The 15,660-nt window shown below is 46.0% G+C and overlaps 1 non-coding gene across 1 annotated transcript; it reads right to left on the reverse strand.

Annotated features, from left to right (window-relative positions):
• Positions 1–8,604: 8,604 nt before the first annotated feature.
• On the reverse strand, positions 8,605–8,677 carry TRNAA-UGC (transfer RNA alanine (anticodon UGC)). The gene has a single exon. It is a non-coding gene; the product is annotated as a tRNA-Ala (tRNA).
• Between the last annotated feature and the right edge of the window lie 6,983 nt (positions 8,678–15,660).

The raw sequence follows: 15,660 nt of genomic DNA on the forward strand, positions 1-15,660 counted from the left end.
CGGAAGAAGCGCGGAAAGAATTGGTCGAGTACTTGGACAGAGGATTCATTGTTTCGACGAAAACGTCTACCAAATGACCCTGCATCCTCTGTTTTTTCCTTTACGCTCTTGAGTTCTCTTTCCGTGCTGTGCGATACGAAGTTTGTACAATCCGCAGCAAGCAAGCAAGCAAGCAAGCAAGCAAGCAAGCAAGAAGGGCTTCGTCCTTCCTCCTTTCTTAGCGTCTCGTTTAACTAAACACTTTAGATTTCCCTGACAAGTTCCCTAGCTCTCTCGAGCGTAAGAGTTGAGGAACAGATTTTCCGATAATGCATGCCAGCCAGGGATTTACGCATCATTGGTATTGTGTGTTTACCGTTCTAATCTGTCTTCACATCCATAGCTTGCTTTTTTGCGTTGTCGTACGCCTTTTCATTGTTTCTGGCTGATATCAGATTCGCATCTGACCTTTAGGCAATCGCATATACGATTTGAAAGGGTCCGGGCTGTCGAACCACGTCTCCCGAAAATTATCAGTACATATGGCAGAAAACGCTTTTCACATATCGAGGTCGGAATGGGATCGGGTGTTTCACGTCTTACAAAGATGCCCGGACGGAACGAAACGCTTGATTAATGAACAAAAGAGTGCTAACGACAAAAGCGGCGGGCGCCGAACAGCAAGCAAGCAAGCAAGCAAGCAAGCAAGCAAGCAGGGAAAGTGCAAATACAGCTGGTACTTAGCCTTCGATCGCTACCAACCTCACAAGGATGTCATCAATTCGCAGGTGGTTATTAAGTAAAAAGTGTAATATAAATGGCTACCAAACCAAAGTTCTTCTTTTGAACTTTCAAGAAGGCCTGAATATTCATGGATTATTATACGATAATCTTTAATGCGGCTCAGATTGCGGAAAGAATTGAATGCTGGAATTTCGAAATTCCGTTGGTAAAATTCAGAAGGATCATGCAAGAAGGCAATATCATCTTCTGGCCATAATCTGCGAATCCAGCAAAGCAAAGCAAAGCAGCACTTTTCTTTTCACTTTAAACCGAGCCGGCGGCAATCTTGATGAATCACTGGCAAGAAGATGCTTTGCACTTTTCTTTCCACTTTAAAGCAGCAATCTTTGAACTCGGAAATGGCACTTTTCCCTGCAAGCCTGAAACGCACGCCTTCCCCAAAAGAAAAGCGGAACCACCTAACGAGTATTTTAAACAGCAAGCATGATGAACCGGCATGTTCATCAAACCAAACAGGTTCTTCATGCATGCATGAAGGCCTTCATGATGATGAAAACCGCTTCATTGGAATGTCACCGTCTCATTGACAACACGAATGATAACGAATTGACAATATGAATAGTCACGTTAGTTTCCCATTCTTAAGCATGGATTATTATACAATAATCTTCATTTGCTTTTTTACTGTTGACAACATGTAGTGCGGGGGCAGGGTTTGAACCCGCAGTCTTCAGGTCATGAGCCTGACGAGTTGGCCATTTACTCCACCCCGCAAGCAAGCAAGCAATTGATCTCTCTCTAGCGAATCGGAATTTATTTTAGAAAAAAAGAAGCCAGAAAATAGATTGCCATAGCCATGGGTTCAAACCTTTCCCCGAAGCTGCCGGCCGAAATCAACCGTTGCCAGTCGTTGTGTCCAACGAAGCTACGCGTAATGACTGTCCCTACCAAAAGACAAACAAACAAAGCATTTCTATAGGAGGTAACTGGGCCAATTCCCGCAAACCACCTATAGGTTAGGTGGCGGTGATCTATCGGCTTGTTCAATTCCCGCCGTTATCCGCTCACCCGCCTAACGCTCCTACAAACAAAAGGGAGGGTCTCCTTAGTAATTACGTGAGGGGGCCTCCTTCCCCATCTCTTGAACTAGACTGAACCAGTTGTTACTGATGATAGAGAACTGGCAATTTTTTAGCGGAACGTAGCCGGATTTTTCTACACCTCTTCACTCAATAGCTTTTACTCCTTGATACCCTCAAGTATGTGTGGTTTGATTTTGTCGGGGAGTTCCTTCTCATATTAAGCGATCTATGTCAAAGGGATCTAGTCCGGGAACCCATTGACCGCCGCGAGGATAACTACAATCTGTCATTCGATAGGGATCAGGGGATATTATAGTTATTTAAGTACCTCGGTAAGCCTAGCGCCGCAATATGGCGAATACTAAATAGCGGGATCGAGGTCTGACCCAAATTACGCAGAAGCGGCAACTTCACGATGTTATGCCGGCTCCAATTTTAAGGTGCCACGAAGTGCTTTCATAGCTTTCGGCTAAGCGGCAGACCCAACACAACTAACGAGTAATCCTACGTTAATAACGAGCCAAACTCCGCGATAGAGAGGTTCAGTTTCCGGGAGGATTTATCCATCTGTAATGAGAATGACATTGATAAGAGTATAAACAGAAACGTCTCCAGCTTATATTTCAATGACGAGTGAAGCAATCGAGCTACCTACACCAGTCTAGTCTAACCTTTTGGCGGCTCTTTCCGATGAACAGAGATATGAATAGAAGACATCTCCGAGGGAAACCTCACAACCTAGTAGTCAACGTGGCGATAATGACATTTATCAATATGCCACTGATTACTTACTGGGATCGTCATAGATGATTAATGCGTGCATTCCATGATCTCTAGAAGACTCTCCCGTAGCACGACCAGGATGTAGTGCCGGGAATTACAGGAGAGCAGAATCCGAAGCCGTGACTACAACAATAATGAGATATTCCAGAGCACCGGCTTCCGGGGGAATCTTAACCGATTATGCCACGGTTGAACGTTTTTATCCAATCACTACGTACACGCGAAACAATTTTTCACTATCGAAGGTGCCCTATGCGTTGATTGGTTTCTAGTTCAGAATGGTATCAATAGCTATAGCAGTCTTTCCAGTTTGTCGGTCGCCGATTATCAGTTCCCGTTGACCACGACCTATAGGGACTAGGCTATCCACCGCTTTTAACCCTGTTTACATAGGTTCGTGGACAGATTTACGTGCAATAATCCCAGAGACTTTGACTTCTACACGTCTTCATTCTACCGCGCTCAAAGATAGAGTCAAGCTTCTGCCGAGGAGAAGTGATCGTAGTTGTGCTCTCCGAACCGTGCGGAATAGTCGCCCATTACACGGCTCTCTAACTTGACTTTATCTGGGTCTTGTTTAACCCCAGAGGCCGAAAGGAGGGTGGAAACTTCCTCACAAGTTCCCTCCTCCTTTCCTCCTTGGGGACCCACTTTGTGATTTCCTGAAGTCCACTCTCTCCTGGAGTTTGCAGAGAGGAAAATGGCTTTTCAGTTAAGTCAGGTAAAACTTGCTTGCCTTTTCGCCGAAAAAGCAATAGAAAAAAGTTATGAATACAAGAAAGAAGAAACCGCAACCGCAGCCCTGGATGATTCTTCCTGAAGTAAGTTCTAAAGAATGCCCTAACCAGATTGATTTATCCATTTCACGTAATTCGGTCGGTTACGTGTTTTTCATAGCACCTTTCATGTCGTGCCACATAAAGATGGATTACCTAAAATCAGTTGAATTCCTAAATCATGAAAACAACTTTCACACGACGGCATCAAACGGGGCAAATCATCCATCTAGGAAGAACAGGATGTGGTTCCCAAAGAATGCTTTGACACCAGTGTTTCCTTCCTGTACTCCAGTGTTTTCGGAGCATCCTAATGGTTACACAAAATGGTCAAAACCTTAAAGACTTTGGGATTATTAGAAACGAATACTTCCCACACGTGTTCTCTAGGAGAGATTAGTCTCCCGCGAGTGCCTAAAGAATAGACAATCGACACTTTCTTTTTCAACGAAGGGAGTCCTTCACATTCCCATAGCCCTTTCTCTCTAGCTTTCTCTTGCTATACCGTCGCCGTTGCTGTTCTCAACCCTTTCATAATGTTACGCGGGCAGGAGAGCACTGAGGTAAAGTAACGGACGAGGGGGCACTATGATGGGTGGAAGGGGCGGGCCGGTGATTTTCAAGAGCGGATACCTATCCCTAAACAAGGCACAAACCTTATCGACATACAGGTTCCTACTTGCTTGAAGGCCTATTAGCACAACTTTGTTGAAGATCGCCCAAAGTAGTACCTTCCTATAAATGTCAACGTCCAGTGTTCGCTCAACAATGTTATCCCTAGAATCCTCGAAAATTCATTGTCAGAAGCCCGGAAGACCCCTTGTAAGAACAGGAACCTGCCTTAGGCAAGCTACCACTTCACTTGGCCGGCAAGCTACCTGAATCTGCCGGTTCTTCGTAATGAGGAGAGGCCGGATCTCGATTCGTGCACTTTCCTATTGCCAGGTGGCTTCCTGGCCCTACCACTTTTGTTTTCAAAGGTGCTAGTTTTTTGTTTGTTTTGTTTTTTTGGCTGGCGCTTCAGTCATGAAATGAGTAACGAATAATAATAATATTCCGGCTGCGCGCTGTACTTTTCACTAACGCTTTTCGATGAAGCGGTTCATCGTGGCATGACTCGCCGCTTTCATTAACAGAATGGCTTTCTGCTGCTGCATAGGAGCGCGAAAGCAGCACCCATGTTGGCTGGGCTGGGCTGGGCTGGGCTGGGCTGGCGAAGTCTCAACACCCGTGCGTGCGTGCGTGCGTGCGTGCGTGCGTGCGTGCCCTCTATGAGCTGCAAGTACCTACCCGCATAATTTCCTTTAAGAGACCCTATTACATGACTAGGTCATTCCTTAACAGTGTGTGGAAGGTTAGAGAACCATCCACGAGGACCAGCCCGAAAAGAAAAGCTGCCTCCTGAACAAGTCACCTATAGCGTTGACGTGGACAAGCCCGGGATGCGCCCTCAGAGGCTGACCTGCGGCCGGCGGAAGAAGCGGAAAACCGCTCTTCTTTTCTTTGGCACTCTGGATCCACCTGCTAAACAAGCGGTGCTCCAGAAACCAGCAAATCGCCTACCAAAGATAGACAGGGAAAGCGTGTTCTGAAAGCAGCAGGCAGCACCGATAGCTCAATCGGATAGAGTACCTGGCTTCGAACCAGGTGGTTAGAGGTTCAAGTCCCCTTCGGTGCACACAAACCTTCCTTGAATGTTTCATAGAACGGTGTTGTTCTCCGGGAATTCTCGGTCGGCATGTTGGAGTGTCGGAGCCAAACCTTAATCTCATTTAAGTGGTATGGCGCTGCTAGATGACATTTGGTTCATTATCTTCTTCATACATAGAGGTAGGCAATTTCAGGCGCTACAACCCTACCTTAACCGGGCCACTTCACGTTTGGTTATTATTAACGTGAGAAATCGATAGGACCAAGTAAATTAGCGTACCATTGGTTTGCTGCTTTCTTTGAGGTCCTTTCCAATTCGTTTCTGCAAACTCCTTTCTTTTCACCTAGTGAGAGGAAAGTGCCTTAAGAAGGCATTTCAAGACGAAAGTAGGTTGGTTGTGAGCAGCTGACTATATGCGCCCCTCGCACACTGTCTTAGCATAAACTGCGGGACGGGATTCATCAAATAAATAGGGGCGGCGGCCCGGCCCGGCCCGGCCCGGCCCGGCCGGATGAAGCCGGCCAAAAGGCAGGCACAAGCCAAAGAACGACGATATCGGCCTTCATGCTTGCTTGCTTGCTTGCTTGCTTGCTGCCGTTGTATATCACCGCATGAAGGCCTAGAAATCCACATGAAGCAAGCACGATGAACCGCTTCTTCCGCATGAACCGCCTTCTTGCTTGCTTGCTTGCTTGCTTGCTTGCTTGATGAAGCCGCACGGTTCAACGCCAAGGAATAAAGGCAAAGTAACCGGCCGGCTCGTAAGTAATTATTTAATTTCAGGAGAATAGTTCCAATGGTAGAACAATGGTCTCCAAAACCAAAGGTTAAGGGTTCGAATCCCTTTTCTCCTGATTACCTGGCTTGGTACGAAGAGGTTGCGGGTCTCTTTACCTTGTTTTATCACCGGAATAGTCGAGACGACCTAGAATAGGCCTCTCTCCAAGTCCATACATGTCTATTGCCAGGGTTCTTCCTCATCCATAATACTCTGCTTTCCAGATCTCGAGGATGTTGGAGTAGAACAGGCGGCATATAATTCAAAAGAACCATCGGTATCAGTACCGATGCCGTACATGGTACTATTATGTATGTATGTATGTTAGGATACGCATCAGAGTAAAATGACGTAGCTTCGCCACTATCTAGTTGGATTTCCATTGAAACATTACCAAATTAGATTTTCCGCACCTATTTCTTTCAGAACAGCTAGCCAAGTCAGACCTTGGGCCTATCTCTATAGGTTGGTTTTTCAGATCCCATCACTCCAGGCTCAGTCGATCTTGGATCTTGCTCAATAGATCATATCTTTGGTATCTCACTGCCTGCGGTTCATCGCTGAAGGCGTTTGTTTAACTGTCTGTGCGGGGTCCATCGCTTCGCCTAGTCCTTGCACATGGTAGCACTTGGTTGCACTCATTCCTTCTTCGCATGGCTTAATGCATGCAAGAAGTATCCGTTCCGTAAAGGCAACGTTTCTCCAAGAAAGAAGAGCGAGGCATGCGGCGTTGCCGATGAAAGGCGGCGATGCCTTCCAAGCCGAGTGAGAAGAATGACTCAGACAAGAAGGCTATGAATGAGCAATGCTTTGAATGCCGCCTTAGGATCCTGGAGTAAAAGGATTCGAACCTTTGCGTGTCGGTATCAAAAACCGATGCCTTACCGCTTGGCTATACTCCATACAGTGGTAACCAAGGAAGAGAAGCAAAGCTCAGAGAACGGAATTTGCTTGCTGGGCGCAGCAAAGTAGTGAAAGACTGGCGAGTTAGGTATGGCAAGTAAATAGGCTTAGTAGGGCTCGAACCTACAATATTACCGTTATGAGCGGTACGTTTCAACCAATTAAACTATAAGCCCACTGCTGGCTGGCTGGCTGGCTGTTAGCCCTCTCAAGTAATGGAGTCGATGGATCTGTTGAGGGCAAAGCAGCCATATTTTTCTCCTTGAAAGATTAAGGACATAAACTTTTCAAATAGCTACACCTGGTTCTGGACCGATTGATGTGGATACAGAAGAGCAGGATGTGCTACCCATCATGGATAGCATAGTTCGAGCAACACTGAACTGAAAGGTATGACTGAAGTGTAATCGTTTTGTTGGCAGGCAAATAGACGACATATTCCTAGGGGGTTTTTTACCGATGCAGCACGCACGAAAAAATCGACTCGACTTTTCTTCGATGATTTAGACAGAGATTTCACCACCTACCACGAGTGGAATGGCAAGGTTCTGCCAGGACACCCAGCGGCAAGACAACCGTGAAAGGAAAGGCAGGGCCAAAGGATTATCATCCATCTCAGCCAGCGCGGAAAGAAAAGAAAAGAAGAGCTCTGCTTGCTCTTTTTGACAATAATTTCGCTACTCCAGTCATGGGCAGCATTATTACATGCATAGGGCGGACCCGAGCTCTTTTCGCTGCAGTTTTCCCTACGGCTTTCCTCCCCTCCTTTGGAAGTGTCAGCTAACTCCTGGAATCCCCCTTTCCCTCCTTCTAAGAAAACCATGCTCGGTTAGATCAGTGTGGACTGATGTTTCGTTCCACTGCTGCTGGAAAAGCCGCCAAATTCGTCACTGACTGGAGAGCGGGAACGACTCACTATCTCGTCTTATTCTCAGAGGCGAGAATGCTCTCAAATGGCTAACGGTGCTTTCAACTAAAGTTCCATTTCTTAACACAGCGAGGCTTATACTGTTTATTCGTACGACAATGCGCGACGCTCCACTATCCCATTGAAAAAGGATTCCGCAATCATTTACGTACTTAAACGCAGACTGAGTAATAGTAATTCATGCCATTCCTCGGGCTCAGACCACAGAGCTTCCTAGGAACTGGGAAAATGCTATAAATCTGTTTAAATAGCTTCGCTTTTTGCCCTAAAAGTCGCTCTGAAAATGTCACTTAGAGTGTTTTGACTAAGGGAAACAAAACCCACTAGACGAACAGCTACTAATATTTCCTCATTATATATTATTATTCATTCCAAACTCAAAACGCTAGAAATTGAAATAGCAAATAAAATCAATTCGCGCGTAAATCGTACTTATATTCTGTTGCTCTTCCTTGTCTGTTCTCGATATTCATGGCAGTTTCTTGGCCTTCATGCAGGCAAGCAAAAGGGCGGGCGCCACCAGCATGCATTTCTGGACTCGTGCCCGAAGAAAAGAAGCGGGCGGTAAGAAGCGGTTTTCATCATCCGGCGGGAGTGAAAAGAAAAGTTAGGTCGGGAGGTAGTGCACGCTCGCTGGTCCTGATATCAAAATTCTCGCCTTCGTGCCGTGTGTGTCTGGTTTCAATGAATTCCGCATGAAGGGGTGCGTGCGCGCAGGCAACAAGCCTGCCCTGGCAATTCCGGCCATAATCTGCGTGCGGTTTTCATCATCATGAAGGCCTTCATGATGAAAAAGGGGTTGGCGGGTTTGATGAACCGGTTGGTTTTCATCCGGATGAACCGGTTGGTTTTCATCCGGATGAACCGGCGGGTTAGCTTGCCCGTGAGGGCAGGCAGCTCTTTGTCCGCACGTATGTCGCCCGGGGAACCGGGCGGGGGATCTGCTGGATTTCTATCTAATGTGCCAATCTGTATACGAATGGAGACGATCGGACTTGAACCGATAACTTCATACTTGCAAAACATGCGTTCTACCGATTGAACTACGCCCCCATCCTCGTTCCATATGCAACACGTATCATATGGGCAAACACTGCTTGCTTGCTTGCTTGCTTGCTTGCTTGCTTGCTTGCTTGCTGCGGGAGGAGCTATTGTTTATACGTGCGTGCGTGCGTGCGTGCGTGCGTGCCCCCCTTTCTTCTTTTTACAGAGTTTAGGCTTTATCTAAGACATCCCGTCCTGTCGAAACTATGTCATACATAAAGGTGTGTCGTTGGCAGGTTCACTTTTGGTTTACCACTTCGATCGTATCGGCGCTAGAGAGAAGTCGCTTTCTCGAGAGCCGGCTACCTCATCATCTTGAAACTTCATTCCGCTCCTCTGGCCGCCTTACCCTGTTCTCTGCAAGAACCCCAAGGAGACGGGTTGTTGATTGCGCTTGCTTGATTGGCACCTCTAGTACGACACATCTTTCAGAATACGAGCGAATGCTCGGATCAGTAGATTCGAGCTCCTTATTCAGGAGTTGAGAAGTACGCAGGGCGGGCCTGCCGCTCGGCTATGACCTCGTTTCTTGAGCTAGAGGGGAATTTCACGAAATGGGTTGGCAAGAGCAGCAGACAGCAACTCGTATCACTCTCGTAATTCAGAGAAGAGAAAATGGGATTCGAACCCTCAACTTTTGCTCTTAGAGATCATTATTCCGGGAACCACTCTCCCAAACTAAATAGTTATTTCCCTACGTAGGAAAGTTCCAATGCGGGGTCTGGATCCAGTCGAGGCGCCGAGAGCCGCAGGCGTACCGCGTATTCTATTTACCAGTTTCTCCGGAAGGTCATGTCTGGGAACTTTGACTTGATAGTGTAGTGTGACGAGGCGAGAATTCTCGCTTTCCAAGAGAGAGTTGGTCAAACCCAACCCTAATTGCTCGGATAGCAACCAATGCACATTGCTGAGTGATAAGGTGGTTTTCCATGCTTGCTGCGAAGAGGCTTGCTTTCCTGAAAAAGCCGCTGTATACAGTGATTCTCAGACCACGCAGTATCAAAAGCTCTATCAGATATGTATAAGAAGACCCTGTTTGAGTCATTGGGTCATCCGCTGGTTCATCCTGAGTTCCTGTTCAAGAACCTTATAGCGGAGCTATATTCTCACTGTACGACAATAGAACCCTAGCGCTACTAAAGACCATCAAGGTGGTAGATGACATTAAGATGCAGTATAGTATTATGCGGGTACATCGAAACAGCAGCAGAGCCAAGGGAGTATCTTGAAAAGCAGCTGGGCTTCAAGGCCCCTAAAGAAGAGATATATAACGCGTATCATTGGGTGCCGCAAGAAAAGAAAAGAAAAGAAAAGAAGGGGATCCTATTCCTTCCTGTTGAGCACTCCTTTTTCTTGAAGAAGTGGAAAGAGAGGTTGTCCCCCCATTGTAGGAGCGAAGAAAGCTAGTAATTTTCACGCACGAAGGAAAGTCCTAGTAGATCACTACAATGTCGTAGTGACATCTTTGTGTGGGTTTGTAATCGATAAAGTGTACGGTAATTTCGATTACTTTAAACAAGCCATAAATCTTAAGATGAAACAGTGCTGCTTTCAAATTACATGTAGCGACGACAGAGCCGCTGGAGAGGAGAGGAGAGGAGAGGAGAGGAGAGGAGAAAACTATGCGTTGACATAAATTAGAAATCACTATTAAAATATTTTCGTGGTCTTATCTACCACTTAGGGATCCTTCAGGCCGGCCGGAGTTCACTATACTCCGGTCACCTATTATTTTCTTTCGAGAACCAGTCCAAGCAACCTAGATATGTTTGCTATTAATTGCTGTAGTTTATTTGATCTTCAATTTTGTTGGTTGTTGGGCATAAGTACAATACCCACGCCGAAAGTTCACGCTAACTTGCGTCCTGGACATATCGTCACGTGCTGAGATATTAAAAGAAGAGTCGGATATTGAATCATTCGGCCCTTTCTTGTGCAATCTGTCGTCTTGGCAGGATGGAGGCCTTGGACCTAGTATTTGAAAGTTTAAGGCTGTTTATTCTGTCTTTTCAGACATCATTAGGGCACTGGAAAGGGTAGTACTTGATATACGCCAGATACCGATGGTTACTGGTTCCAGTCCTCGGCTGTTCCAGACTTCGGGGCCTAATGCCTAAGGAGGACTTGGTTCACTAGCTTTTCTTCAGGAAAATCTGGTTAGCTCGTCGAAAGACGCTAGGGGGCTCATGTCGCTACTTTTTGAACCTAGAAGCTGGTGGCCAGGTAGTTGCGAGCTGTTACGGCCGTCGGAATCTTTTTCTGACTTTTTGATTCGTAACGCCTTAAATCTCTAAATTTAGTTTAAGGAAGAAGAAGAAGAAGAAGAAGAAGAGGTTGGGCAGAAAGCAGCTTGAGCCTGTTGGTTTTTAGCTATTCGGCGTACAAATAGGCAGTGCGTGGATAGAATTGTTGTCAAAGGACTTCAACAACAACAAGGTGCCTCGATCTCCGGAATGCCCTTATTTATTATAGGGCGTAAATAGAATAAATAGGTGGGAAACTCTCCCAGCAGCCCAGGCAAGGATCTCTCTCTCTTTTCCTAGTACCGTTATTTCCCTTCAGGTAAGGTATTCCAGAGGTATTCCGTTAGAAAGACAATCCATTTTTTATGTGATGTGACACATGATTTTTCTCATTAATTATGAAACACTCGATTCCTCTGTTATTACTTCATTTCCCACGACTATCTGTCATATTTCCCTTGATTACAAACCTATTCTTTGCTTAGCATTTAAGAGAATGTGAGATACCACCTTTCAATACAATAATTGTACAGGTTAGAGTATAAGGACAAAAATCATTTACCAATGTAGGTAAAGTGACCGCCTCAAATCAAAAAGGTATGATGATGAAACTTACTAAAATTATTTACCAAAAAAGAAACCACCATGTAATGTAAGGTGCGATACGTAACGGCAGACGGCGTTGCAACGAACCAATAAGCTAAGCGTGGCAGATTTGTTTGCAATATAGAAAAGAACGGTTTGGTGACGAAACCAAACCGTTTCTCTTTCCATGTCAATGAAGGTTTATTGCATCATTCAAATGAATACGAATCGGGATTATAGGGACATAAGCTTATAAAATAACTACACCTGATTCTAAACCAGTTGATGCAAATACGATCGAAAGAAGAGCGAGATGTGCTAATAGCAAGATACCCCTCATGGATAGCATGGTCCGAGCAAAGCCACTCGAAATCTTGACTGAACTATAACCAGCCATCATATTAGCAAATAAACATATTCCTAAGCTTAGTGCACGAAAACGATAGAGGATTAACTCCGAAAATACTGGGAAAGGCGCTAACGGTGGAGGTACACCCGGCAGTAATAAGAGACTGAAAGGATGAGGCCCATGTGTTTAAGACCCCACTACGATAGTTCCAAGAGAAAGAGAGAATAGAGAACCCAAAATAATAATAGAATGACTTATTACCATAAAACTATAAAGTACCATACCTTACAAATTACGAAATAATGGAAAGGTAAAAGTAACGAGGATCGGGAGAGAAGACTATTATTTCGAAACGCCACTAATTTATTCGTTCACTAGATTGGGCACGAAATCATAAGTCATCTCCACTAGGGATTACCAAGCATTCAGTACTAAGTGTCCTCCATTCGAGGTCACCAAGTGAACTAGGAGCGGGATTAAACTGGTAGTGGGTGACATAGATGGAGAGGAATTGATAAATAAAAGATACGGATTTCCTATATGGATGGAAATCGATAGAATAATGGCAGGTTATTCCGGTAGACTGTAAGCCGTGATGAATTGAAGGGTTTTGTTCCAACATGCATGAAAGAGGGTTGTTCTTAACGTTTATCAATTTTTCGGACTAGCTCTGTTGAAGAGCTCGTATGAGAGTTGGCTCAACCTAGCCCCAACAATGGCAGAATATTTCCGAGATGTCAACGAGCAAGCTGTACCTTTATTCATTGACAACATCTTCCGCTTCGCCCAAAATCGCGGAATCAGAAGTCTCTGCTTTCTTTTTGGCAGGTAGAATGCCGATGAAAACCGCTTCTTCGGCCGTCAAGCAAGCAAGCAAGCAAGCAAGCAAGCAAGCCGTGGGTTATCAACTGGTTCTTCCCGGCCGGCCAGGTCTCTATAGGAAAGAATTCCAGATCAATAACTTCCATTCAAGCGCACCTGCGGATGATCTGACTGACCTAGCCCCCGCTACAACCATTTGCACACCTAGATGCTACTACTGCGCCGCTTTCGAGAAGATTAGCAGAAGAATATCTATGCGGCCCATTCATTCGTCTTCATGAGGCGGTGAGGGCCAAAAAAAAAGCCAAGACAGCTTCGGAGCGAACTCTGTTACCAGAGCCGAGAACAGCTTTAGACAATTCCGTCAGGCACCACGAAGGGCTGGCTTGAGAAGTATCGCAAGACTTGACTTTCTGCGCCCTACTCTCAATGAGTCAAACTCTCCGTATCCATTACTCTTTTACAATCGATTATTTGATAGATCTGGAATGTGATGAGATACACTCTAATCATCTCATAGGACCGCCCCGATGAAAACCAGCAGACCTAATCACCTTACGATGGTTAGCGGAATTCTCTCTCGGTAAATTGGGTCAATGAGACCATCGGCGTTCGTTTCAGAATCGGATAGTTACACGTCCCACATCCACTAGTCGCCGGGCCACCGAACATTGCTTCAACCATAAGGCAGCCAGAAAATTGGACCTTTAGTTTAGTTAGGTTTTCATCGCTTTCCGCACGCCTGGTAGAAAGCGGGTCGACCTTCCCCCCATTTACTTTATTTCATAGAAGCAATAGCGGCATGTATAGTGCTCGGTCTATCTAATTTGTATCGGAACGAAAGCAGCAGCAATGAACCGCTTCATCCGCGAGTCTTCCATCGACAAAGGACTGGCTCTGGCTCACGACGAATGCAAGCTGGAAAACACGGAACTCGGTACTTGGTTAGTGAAACCATGCATGAAAAATCAAGTTACCTACTACTGGATTCGAACCAATGACTTTCGCCGTATGAAAGCGATACTCTAACCCCTGAGTTAAGTAGGTTGGGCAGTTTCATAGCAGCCAGCCCGTTTCATCGAGCCTCGGAAGTCAAGGCGGCCATTCTATCTACAAGATTTTCTGTCAATTCCTGCAGACTGTTCAAGGAAACTCGTGGGGTGGGTTCCTGCTTTCCCTCAATGCCGAGCTGCTCTTTACGGCCCGGTAAGAATTCAATAAATTGAGTAGTTGCACCTGCTGGTATAATAAGATATCCGTCTGAACTCCTACATCAATACCATCCATGTCGGTCTGGGTCGCAACATCAATAACATCATCCACACCTTGATCCTTACTACCTTTCTCAAGAGGTTGGTTGTCGGCAACGTCGTTGTCAGAGGCCTATCAAGTGACATTATTTCATTGACTACTTTTTTCCGCCGCTAACGGCCAACGAAAGAAAGAACTGCCATAAATATCAAGAACAGACCTTGTGTTGGCAAAGAAAGCCAACGCAAGTCCCTCTAATGCTGCTTTGAAGGCATTTTCTTGAAACCTATCTTAGTTGACGAAACGAAGCCGTATATCCTTCGTCTCCTAGCTAAAATCTTTGGAATCATCATATTACTTTTACCAGGAGTAGTCTTTCCAGTGTCAGTCGAACGTAAAGTCATGGCTTCCATGTAACGTTGAAAGGGTCTTAATGTGGTGGGATCATCTGGGTTGTTATAACTCTTAGCGGATGGTTTGAAATCAATTTTAAAAGAACCTATTCCACCTCCAAGTGCTAATTTCTTTCTTTCTGTAATGGTTCTGGTAATTACATCTACGGTGCGCCGTGCGAGGCTCGTTTTCTTTCCGGAAGAATACCCTTCTACAACCAACATAGATGTTTGACTTGGAAGTATATACGGCGGGCCAATACAACATCTTGGGCTAATAATCCATCGAGTTCGCGAGCAGTTAGTCGGAAAGGGGCGAAGCCGGGCAAAGCGGTTTCCCCGGTCCCCGAAGGAAGGACGGCTTAGCCCTCCTCGGTGGTGTCTCTCAGCTGATGCGAGAAAGGTTAGATTGACTCACTTGGTACGTACCTACTGCCTGAGTAAGGGCTACGTATCCCGAACAGAATACGTCAGTATGTGTGTGGCGGAGTAATCCAGGGCCCAGTTTGGGCGAAAGCCTTGACTTCCACATGAAGCGGTCAAGGTTGCCGGACAGCCAGCCACAAGTAATTCCAGCATAGGAACTGACTTAAACAATCGAGCAGGTGCGCAAAGACCTGTAACCATTGGGTGCTCTGACGGGGCGAAGCAGGGAAGTGCGTAGCGCTTACTCCGTCCTCGAAAGGCAAAGACACGAAAAGAGAGCAACCACGGGAAGTAACCGCTTCGCATTGTCTAGTAAACGATGCGCGGTCTCAGAGGTCGCATAGTAGCGAGGGAGGAATGCCAGAAACCTGGCCGAGCCGCGAAGGCAACTAGTCAGAACAAACCTTAGTTCAACGCGGCCAGTACGTATGCGGCCGGCCGGCGTTGAGAATAAGGAACAATTCTTCGAAACGGAAGGGACGGCAATACTCTCAGCAAGCAAGCAAGCAAGCAAGCAAGCAAGCAAGCAATTAAGGTGTTCCGAGTGAGAGCTGTATGACAAAAGATTGCCACGTACGGTTTGGAGGGCAGCATTGACTGACCCCTATTTAAGTTTGGTTGCTCGGGCTGTTACACTTTCTGATTATGGTATGGTATTGTCGGATCCAAATGTAGGTACATTCTATCTATTTGCTATATCTTCTCCAGGGGTTTATGGGATTATTACAGTGGGTCGGTCTAGTAGGGCGGCCGTTCAGTCACCTGTGGTACTAAAGCAGCCAGCCCGGCCCGCCCATGTGGTCAAATTGTTTGTAGTGTGGAATGATCTGCTCTATACAGGGTGTAGGGCTCTTCGACAGAACTAGTAATAGGCTTGACTCGCGATTTGAAGGGTAGGGGGGGTTCTTGTGTAGGAGGCTAAAA

This window comes from Azolla caroliniana, unplaced genomic scaffold (genome assembly GCF_043228905.1).
Source record: "Azolla caroliniana isolate FFs.n. ecotype wild unplaced genomic scaffold, voAzoCaro1.0.p SCAF_151, whole genome shotgun sequence".
In the NCBI taxonomy this organism is placed as follows: Eukaryota; Viridiplantae; Streptophyta; class Polypodiopsida; order Salviniales; family Salviniaceae; genus Azolla; species Azolla caroliniana.